Consider the following 11,528-nt stretch of genomic DNA (forward strand, 5'->3'; position numbering starts at 1 on the left):
AATAATCATTTATTACTTTATAGCATGGTTATTCTTAAAAAAATGTATCGCCAATGATGTTTAAAACCTACTTATCATACCGACTTAAGATTGACATCGGACCGTTTTTCATTTTGTTAATTTATTTACCATTTTCAATACTGTTCCATTACACATTCTTTAGTTTTACTAATATTTTAATGTAACTCTTGAGTTCATTACATAATCGTTGAAGTTATCTTTGTAATAAAAAAAAAGTTTTTAAGCATTTAATACTAATATTTTTAATATACCGCCATTAAACCCTAAACTGCATGTGTGTATGTTTTTTGTCATTATAAATAATGGAAATGAAAATAATGAAAACATAAAACATGAATATAATTTTGTATACGCTATTTGGGTTTTAATAATTGTTCATTTTTTTTCTTCTACAAACAAAATTAGTTTTATGTTTATGACTTTTGTCTAGGACTATCAGTATCATACTATTTGACTTTTAAACATATTAAACACAATATTATTGCTAATTAAAAATGAAAACCTATTGAGATGCACAACTTTAATACTATTAAAGTTATTAGCTATTAAATTAATAGCTTTATAATTTTAATGATAATTGTTATTTAAGCACATAATATGTGGCCAGATCATGCAAATGTGAACGGTTTTCGCCTGTGTTGAGCAAGATCAGATTAAATTAAATATGATTTATTTTTAATAGTATACAATATTTGGATTTTATTGGGTGGTAAAAAAATTGAGAGGATATTTCCTTAAAAACCAATGAAAGTTCATAAATAAAAATCTGTTTTATTTACTCTTTTTTTTATTTCAATCTTTGGATTAGGGAAAAAATATTTTAGGTTTTTAATCCAGTCTTCCTTAGTAGTCAATCTCATGTCTTCATTGTTGTGTTATAAAAACACAAACGACACTTTTCGAGAAATCCAGAAGAGAAGAATGAATTCATAAAAACAAGTATTACCATATTATTATTACTTTTAGAATACACACCACGTTTTTACATAAACAAATCATAGTAATAATATTTATCAGTTTAATGTCGTAGTGAGTTAACATCATTATTATTTTATTCCTTGTTTTTTAAATATTTATAACTGCATATATAATGTTTTATGGTTTCAGATTTAAAAAAAAAAATTATAATGGCGATTAACAATGTTATTGAATATATATTGGTTAGCTAAAATATGTATTTTCTACACGTTTAAACTCATTTGGATATTTTTTATTTAAGTATAATAATAGTACATATTATAACATTAAAATTAGCTCTGAAAAGACTATTTTTATTTTAACCGATTTATGCAATTTTGGCCTTCATAGCTATAAAATTATGGTATGAATTAAACAGTTTATTTTTATGAGAACCACATAACCTTACTACAATATCCTTTAGATATTCACTTGCAATTAATAAGCGATAACAAAGCGCAGTTATTTGGTTTTATTTAACTAACACAAATCTTAAGTATTAAGAAAAAAATATGTTTTCTGGAAGACATCAAGGACGTCAACTTGTCTTCGGTATTTTCATAAAAATGATTTTATAGTATTTTACTTACATATGATCGCATTATCCAATGTACTATCCGTGTTTAATCAACGTTTTTGTATTACAAGAACTGATGCTGTGGCTTAACAAACATAATATTAACACTAACAACAAATTACAAAACATTTTCTGTATAAAAAAACCAGCTAAAAAAAAAACATTTTCACTAGTGGGGTTACAAATAATAATCAGTTTGTTAATCAATTTATTTCCGACGGTACTTCATGTATTACCTATACATAAAATTGTTATAACCGTCATAATTTATCAAACGCCAACCTAACTCTTTGCCGGACGCGATGCATAATTGAATTAGTTAATTCCTCAATTGGTCATTTGAATAATTCGAAAAAGGTCAAATAAAGTCATAGATAGAACATACAAATTATTATACCGCACGAGATGAATTACTTTCAACACAATATATAATAATATAACGTGTATTGTTTTTTTTTATTTTAATGTGTACAATGTACATGTATATACTGTATAATAATAACTCGATTCAGTTAGAAAACTGAATTACACTTTATGATTAGAGTCTTTTCGAAATTAACGTTTAAAAGTTATTTTTCAAATTTAAGACAACAATTTTTTATCTTTTAAATATTTTTTTCAAAAACTCTATCCCAGGGATTAGACTTATCTATGCATTCTGAACATTTTATTTTACCGTGTTTTTTTATAATTCAATTTATAATAAAAATGTACAGCTAAAAACCTTGAAAGTAGATGTTTGAATTAGTAGACTGTAGACATCATAATGAGTAGGTAACAAAATAGCTAAAGCCGAGAAAAGAGTATTCGAAAAGTGCTGTCAGTCAAAAAGGGTAATAAGCCTTTATGTAATGTCGTGGCATATTTTATTCCACTTGAAAAAAAGGGTTAGGCGGATCTAAAAAAGAGGTAATACATTCGCCTCGAAACATATATTATTAGTATAACAATATTATCGCTTCGCTATTTACATTGTGTGTTATACTTGGGCGACAGATTAAAAAAAAATTATTATTATAACAATAATAATAATAATAATAATATGACAATAAGACGTTCGCACAATAATTATACAACGATCCACTAACGGCCCTGTCAATTAAGTTTCTTAGTAAAACTCGTTAAAATAAACGAATAGCATTAATTATGTAAGTATATACATATAAGATTCACATCAAACTTCAAAGAATTCTGAACAGCTATTGTTTCACACTTCCGTTTGTGTGCGTTTTTTTAGCACTATGCTATTATTTTGTCACAGACTACACACCAGTTGTTCTTGGAGTAGAAAACCAATTTTATAGTGTTTGCAAATGATAATTTATTTACTTAACCCAGAACGGTGCTCAGTTGGCGAGTATACATAGGTGTGTACAGTTAAACTGTACATTGTATTCCTTTGAGTGTACTCATTTTTAGGCAAACCCAGATGCTGCCAAAATAGTGTGAAAAATAATTGAAATATCAAATGATCGGATGTACTGTTTATAGTAGGATGATTTAATTACAATGCGATTGTTTTAACATGATATTGATATATACAAACGGCTAACCATAATAATAATAAAAAACCTACCAATCAGGTGATGTTATCAAACAATATGTTTTCAATACTTTCAAAATAATATGTCATAAAGATGATTTGGCGAGAAATATATTGTTTTATACATTTTTCCAACGTTTGAACTATATTTATAATGTAATAAGGATTTGTAACTTTTTCATTGAAACAATTATCGTGTATACTATAAACGGAAAATCACTAGTAGGTACTTTTGTTACACATTATGTCAACATAAAACTAATGTACATAGCTGTGCTTTAAAAAAACAACAATTCCTGACCTATAGGAATGTCTTAATCATAAAAAAAAATACTAAAACTGTTATAAATGTAATTCAGGAATAAGTTTAGAATATGTTAAGCGGTTATGTATCTTAGTTTTTTATGATTTTTTTTTTTTGGCAAGAGAGAAGGGTCTAGTTTGTCGGATGTGCCAGCTAATCTCGTTGATAATAATATTCTGTTGCCATTATGTTTGTTTATAGACTATAGTAGGTATGGTACAGTAGTCTGTTTATTGTATGGTAATTAAATTGGCGAATTCAATTATTGCTGTTCTTTAAGGATGTGTATACACATACGGCGAATTCATTTCGATTATAGAAAGTTATTTGTTTGCTAAATGTGCAGATCTGGCGTTCCAACCTACCGTTGCGATGAGATAATAAAACAATTATTACTCAATCGTAGACGTCGAATTTGATAGGCAACCGTCCAAGCAAGCCCCCTTCCTGTGATCGACCATTGGCATTTATTGTCAATCGATAAATCTGTCTATACTTATACAGTACTTACTTATATTGGACTATCGAATCCGAGAATCATACCGTCGTCTTATCGGCGTTTTTTATTAATGCGCTTTTTTTGCTTTAATACATTGCCATGCATAACGATATAGGAAATGGAAAACAAGTTATAGCGGGTTTTATCGTTATCGCTTTGATGTAATAATCAATTGCAAAGTATATGTCTATTTGAATTCGCGCCGCTTTGGATAAAAACTATTGCTAAAAATATCCACGGAAACTCGACCAAACGGCAAACGGTCAAGGTCGTTGCTAGTTCTGACCAGAGCTTTTGCGCATCAAATAGATAAAAAGTTACCCAGGCAAGTGGTATAACGAGAGTTAACATTTCAAATAACACGGGTTTAGATCCAATAACAACAGTGCCTACTTTGCATATTATGTTTTGTATGATTTTCCAGAGAAAAAACTCCGTTACCACAAAGGGTAAAATGTTTTAAGTTATTCACTGGCGGATTTAACGAGGAGGGTGCCCGTTGACCGAAATACAAATACATTTTGGTCTGTGTAAATTCAAGCACGGTAGATATAATCTGCCGGTCGGTAAGGGTAGAAATCGGTGTTCGGCGTTCGCACCCCTCAATAAAAACTAACATAAACCACTGCGAGGGAAACAGAGACATTACGCTTGGGTCCACGGTCAAAATAACTCTACTTGACCCTAAAATGCAGTGCGACTGCATTTCGAAAACAATGCAAATCGGCCATAATAATTATGATATTGTACTCTAAGTCTACAAGCACCGATCTCAATTTTTTTTTGTAATAAATTTATAAAACCCCTTGCTTTAACAAACTCGTGTCAATTCGGGTCGCGCTTTTGTTTCATTTCGTTATATTATAAAAGTCCACATTTAAATTTCGGTAAAATTACCCATCTAACAATTTAAGAGATATCATACAATTTTGGAGGACATGGTGCAACAAACAGATAAATCAACTTTTTAAACTTATTCAGGACATCCAAGGAAAATTCTTCATCCCACTTACTACTATGTGGACGGAAATAATATATTTTGTAGTATATTTGTAAAGAACAGTCGGATTTTTACCGTTTGTTACACTAAAATTTAGATAATTTTTCCATTGACATATTTTCACGAAAACGAAATTTTTTTGTTAAAAATGGATTTATTTGTTGCTCTAAGTCTTTCATTTAACAAAAAATAAAATTATTTTCAACATACCTCTAGTCATAAGACCTATTTATGTCAAAATAAAGTTTCCACCCTCACTATTTTTCATTTCTATATCCCACGTATTGCATTATAAAAGTCGATTGATTGTTAAGACTATAATGCCACTTTTTTTTTAGATATAATCTATGATCTAAATCTACAAACAATATGTTTTACTCCATCTTAATGCGTAGGTACCCTTGTTAGATAATTAAAAATGTTAGGCCCCTGCTAAAATACCAATTGTCTCGCCCCGATCACACGCCTATACAAAGACATTGTTGAGTACCATTGGTAGTTTATTTCTAATCTGTATGCCATAACAATGTATTAAAAAAAATCAAAAAGTTAGGTATAGGTTAAAGAGTTATCATATTGTAAAATTCGCGTCGAAACTAAAATGTTGTCAATAATTATTATTAAGTATGATAATAGAACAGCGATTGTCTAGAATAGACTAATAGTTCTATCTATATAGTAAATGGGCCATAAAAAAAAACATTGTAACGATTTTCGTTGTTCAAAATGTAATAATATTATTATTCGATAATAAAATACCTATATTTCGCCTTAACTCTTAAACGATAAAGCGATAACGCATAATTACAGGCTAGATAAGGAAAACCCATTAAATATAAAATATGCTTCGTATTATAATAATATGTGTGTCTTATAGTAAATCATATTGAAAACGGTAAAACGGCCATGACGTCACACCCCCCACCCCTTGGCCCTCCCTCTCAGCCCCAGTGTAAGAATTGGAGAATCAAAATTTGAAATTATAATTCCATCGGGTCATTCACGCTTCATATCGTATACACATTGCTCGCCTAATAATTACCATAATTTATTACACATGTACTACATAGTATTGTAGCTTCTGTGTTATTATAATATTATTTAAAGTATTTAAAGTACCTACAAACCGATGGGATTTCGGACTTTTGAATGGCAAATTGGGAATGGTAGTGTAAATATTTGTTGGTAAAACAATATTTTGCCCGTCTACCAGCACCAGGTGATTATATTATTTTAATACATACATTGTATCGGAGGCGTTGGCCATGCCAAAGATGATAGTATAATGATGTCAATGAACTCTTTTTGACAGGCAATTTCTGTATGCCCGATACATTGTAGGCGTTTTGGCAGGGTTTTGTTATTATATCAATTTTTTATCGGTGGCCGCCACTTGTCTATTATTAATGTATGCAATATACTTGGTATTGTCATATGTTTTTAACAGGAAAAATGGTCAATAATTACAGTACGCGCACGTTAAATATATTATTATTAAAAAATATGGCAAAGCGTCGGTGTTTGTTATCGCATCACTAACTTAACTACCGAACCGATTTCGACGAAAACTAGCTAAAAGGCTACAATTTAGCTCCAGTTTTTGGCCAGAGGAAAGGGAGAGAGGGGCATACATTGTTAAAGTTATAGCTAATACAGCTGACAGCGGTTAAAAGCAGGTCATCAGCCGTTATATATCTATATTCGAGCTAATATAGTATACTCGTATAACATACTAGACGAATATCGGTTTTTATTTTTATTTTTTTTTGGCGTGGAACATTCGAATACAATGTAAAAATTAGCCCATGTCCATTTCGGGTTTAAACGAAAAACCTTTTTGGCAATTTTCATGTAAATCATTTTAGTGGAAGCCGCAAAGTAGTAACATGCATACACACTTTTGCATTTACAATATTAAATATAAATATATTTTTTTGAAATTATATATATTTTTTTAATTTGCATAGACTTTTACCAGTCGTATTGTGCCTACCACATAACTATTGACAATCAGCCAACAAATTAATAACTTAACATGGTAAGTAAAATAACGATTGGAGATAAGTGATAACCTTTCATCAGTGATTACAAAAACTGATAACAGCAAACCGCTGTATATACAAGATAAATACTTTATAAGTTGGACGTATTTAGCAAATGCTAGTTACTGATATACAAGAAAAAGAATATGTTTTACAGAAAACGTCACATCTTTTATTTATAGTCAGGGATAAGCAAGTTTCGCATAGTTTTGACTTTAAAGTAATGTTGTAGTGTATGTTAATTGTTTATGTAATGAAAATGCTTTATTGGAAGAGTTTTTTTAACAGACTACCACATCCTCAATTAATAACGTTTAAAAAATAAAAAAAATAAAAAACTATTCGCTTTATAGACAGTTCTATCGAAAATTAAGGTATAAAGAAAATAATTAGCTAGTTCTTTTAATGACCTAGTATAAAAATGTATTCTTATGTTTATATATAAGATAATCGTTTTTATTTTTTTAATTGGTTATCTAAATGTAAACCAAAAATTAATAGGTTTAACATTTTTTAAAACTCTTTAGAAGCATAATATTATTTCTCTATTAGTGATAGGCCTCGTGGTTTCTTAATATTCTATCCTTGTTATTTTTTGTGCTCTAACTTCCGGTTATTCGTTTTGATAAATGTTTTTAAGGATGTTATAAAGATATTTTGACAATAAATGTAATGTTTATTTTTAAAAAATATTGTTTCAACATGGTTTAAAGATTAGTAATATTTTCCGAACGTTTGTATGGCGTTTTATAAATTATAATATTCAATTCGCACCAATACATCATTGACAACATTTTGTAAATATTCAAGTTTTTTGCTGTATAACTTTTTCGACGTGTATAACTTTCTCATAAAACTTAAGTGGTCCTGTAAACTTTGTTTGGACCAATCACAGTGCTCTAATAAGGGCCAGGCACGGCGCCAGAATTTTTTTCTTAGGGGGGCGGGAAAGGTCAAGTGAATTTTTTGGAGGGGCAACCACAATAATTTTACCTACTTCTGTCAATAAAAAACAATTATAATGATTTATCAGTGAATGACTTTAATATTTATCAGTGAAATAGTATAAAATATGAATTTATTACAAATTAAGGGACAATATACACTAGTGTACAATTTAAGTAAGGCAACTTTTTTAAATAAGCGTTTTTTTTACCTGTCGGCCATCATATAGCTCTTATTGTACTCTATGAAAGTCGAAGTAAAAATGAAGGCTTATAAAACGCCCAACAACCAGTCAGTGGAGATTATAGTTATCGTGTTATACCTACATTCTATTAAACCAAAACAATCCGTCAATAAACACTGAATTTTTGGAAAACACACACACAAACGTAAATATTATAATTATATATATATATATATATATATACACCAAAACACATAATTATATGGGCGACGGATTATTGATAACCGATTGCAAAAACACTCAAAATATATTGATAAAAATAGGCCACATTTGGTGGCAATGTCATAACTAATAACTAAATTTGTGTAGATAAACAGGTTTAAATCAAAACAACAATTGTTTTCACAATTTCCGTAATAACTAAATTTGTATATATAAAAATACAGTTATTTAAAATCTGGGTTTTAGGAATAATAATCAAATATTTAAAATTATACTATTTAGCAAAATATCTGGGGGGGGCGAGAGAAGGGCAAGAATTTGTTATGAGGGGGCGACCGCCCAACCTCGCCCCCCCCTTGGCGCCGTCCCTGATAAGGGCTAATTATATGAAACCAATAACGTTTTATGCAACCTAATATGGATATACTATGATCATAGATCTCGCGAGCAAGTATTTAACATTTTCTAAGAATAATACACTAATAGATAAACAGTATAGAGACAATTTCATGCAAAAATAAAACGCTCTTACCTTATCTCAATAATCATTGTTATTGAATATTGCACTTCACGTGGATAATAATAATAGTATAAAAATATGTAAACATGTGTTTGGTTGTTGTTCTTATCGCTATTTATAACAAACTCCATCATCGTGCACGGTTCATTACTATAAGTGCGTTAGTCATTTGGCAAACAAAATAGCATACTATAATCAAATTAGGCATTAGAGCAGTTATAACACAAATAATCATAATAGAAACAAATAAGGACAAATATTGTATTAGCGGGCATTTTATCTAAGTAAGTACCTGCATACAATTAGCTGCCATGAATAAGTAGTACCTATCAAACATTATCTATACATTGTCAGACACTGTATGAAAATATTAATGTTACACTAAACGTCGTCTTATAATAGTTATTAAGAGGACGTCACACATCCGTTATTTTCTTCAAAAAACCCGCCTTGCGCAGATTAATTTTACAAAGGCTATAATCAAAACTAAGAAACCAAATTTTTACATATAATATAGACAACAACATTGTCTGTGTTCTACCATCGCGCTTTATTTAATATTTCAACCAGTTAATGAATAATTAATTAATTAAGAAAGGACTTTTTTTACTTTTTTAAAAATGATACAGCGTTGAGGTTGTTTTAGGTATATCGAAAAAATACGGATGATGGAACACAGATAATTTTGTCATAAATAATATGTATGCATTTCTTTCCTTAACTATATATGAAGCCTGAGAAAAATCAATCCGCGCAAAGCAGTTTTGATGACAAACAACTTTTATTTTATCCTATAGAAATGACTGTGATAGTCTGACAAAAAAAAATGGCAATCAACAAAGTATCCTTAATTATAGTTCACTCTAAATTAAGATTTTTGAAAAATTGCCTATACTTTACTCCTTGGAAATGGCCGGTGTGGCGTCCTCTTAAGAGTAAGGAAACGGGCTACTAAGGGGCAAAATATAGGCAATATTTGAACATAAATGAATCAAGTTGCAGAGAAAAACAATAATTACCCGTGAAATCGTTAATTTGTACTTATAACATTTTTTTTAATTAAGCCGTAGATATTAAAGATTTTATTTGCATTTTTTCTATGCCAAAACTGTTACCTATTATTTCCTAGAAATATTACTGTTGGCTACTTAATGAACTTTGTTTGCATCAGCTAAATAGGAATTTTGTCCAGGTGATAAAATAATCGTTAAGATAATAAAGAAAAACGTTTAAATATTTATTTGATTTTGGATTGAATTAATAAACATAAACATTTTGTGTATCTTCGCGAGTAATATACGTAGTCTCAAGTGTATACCTACTGTGAATTGAGCTACCTAATCAAAAACCAAGGATAACGGTGTATTATTGTCATGTGTAGATTAGTGTAACAATAGTTATAACACAAAGATTGTGGTACTATAGTAATAATCCCAGCAACAGGTTAAACACGAGTATATGCTTTAGTGTATTGTAACTAATATTGGCTTTAAACAATATACATATTAGTCGCATTATACTCTGATCGAATCTCGATTGGTGACGTAAACTATTTACTAGCGTGAGACATTTTTTAAGCGATTTTAATTCCAATTAGCTTGCCAACAAGAAGTTACTGAACCAAGTTTTGATCTGGTCGTCTCTTAAGTAATTTTTCTTGAAAAATAATGTCACGTGTATTCACGTCGATTTAAAATTGTTGACAAACCGGTTGTTGACGAAGTCGTAAAGTGGAAATGTAGACAAAAAACCAAATCGTTAATTTGTCAACGGACGACCAGGCCTGCGATCCTTCCAACTGTAGTTAGCACTATCTGATGTTGTCTAATAATAAGCACTGTAAAAAAAAAACTTGTTTGACGCGATAATGAGATCGGCCATCGACTAATAATTGGTGTCGGTTAAAGATATTATCCAGAAAAGACCAATAATTAATACTGCATCTGTATACAAAGAAATGACGATAAAACGTTCATAATTATCCACCGAGTAGTAATAGTGCCTACCTATACCTAAATACTAAAATAATATGATATTATAGACGACTAGTGTACTTATATAATATTATCTGTTAACGTTATATAAATGCACGATTTTTACCTTAAGCCTGTATATTATAACGTAACACCTATCGATGGCTCGGCTTACGAGATCTTGTATTGATCAAGGTTAATCGATTTTATTGTTGGCTTCTTCTACAGTTCACGTTACAGATCACGGACGGATTTTTAATTTTACCCATCGGCTATGTAAATTTTGTGTCCATTTAGCTACTTTCGCTCAATCTTGTTTCAAAGACAAAAATAATACTACAATTTTTTTTAAATCTAGATACCAATTGGTCTTAAAAATTTAGCCACTGATAACCAAACAATCGATGGCTTACAATATACGATTGCTTATGGTGATACTGACATGGGAATTTTGAATTTATGCAAATCGATTTTTTATATACTGCTTTAGATCTCTGCAAATAGGTTCCAAATAAGTAAAGTTCAACTCTAAATTTTGATTGGTTATTGTTCGAGTGAACGACAAACGTGTTGCATTTATAAAAAGTATGAAAATGAAGTATGTTTTACTCAACATTTTAAAACTAAGCGAGCACTTTACTCATATGGTTAAAAAAAAAAGTTAATTTTTTAACGTTAAAAAATATATTTCCTCTTCATTCGAGAAAAAACAATATTTCCCAGAAGTAATTTTGGATGTAG

The sequence above is a fragment of the Adelges cooleyi genome, unplaced genomic scaffold, assembly GCF_023614345.1.
Source record: "Adelges cooleyi isolate 19-005CV unplaced genomic scaffold, UGA_ACOO_1.1 ACOO_flye_CR_arks_rails_tigmint_CR_PRNA_651, whole genome shotgun sequence".
NCBI classification, from domain to species: Eukaryota; Metazoa; Arthropoda; class Insecta; order Hemiptera; family Adelgidae; genus Adelges; species Adelges cooleyi.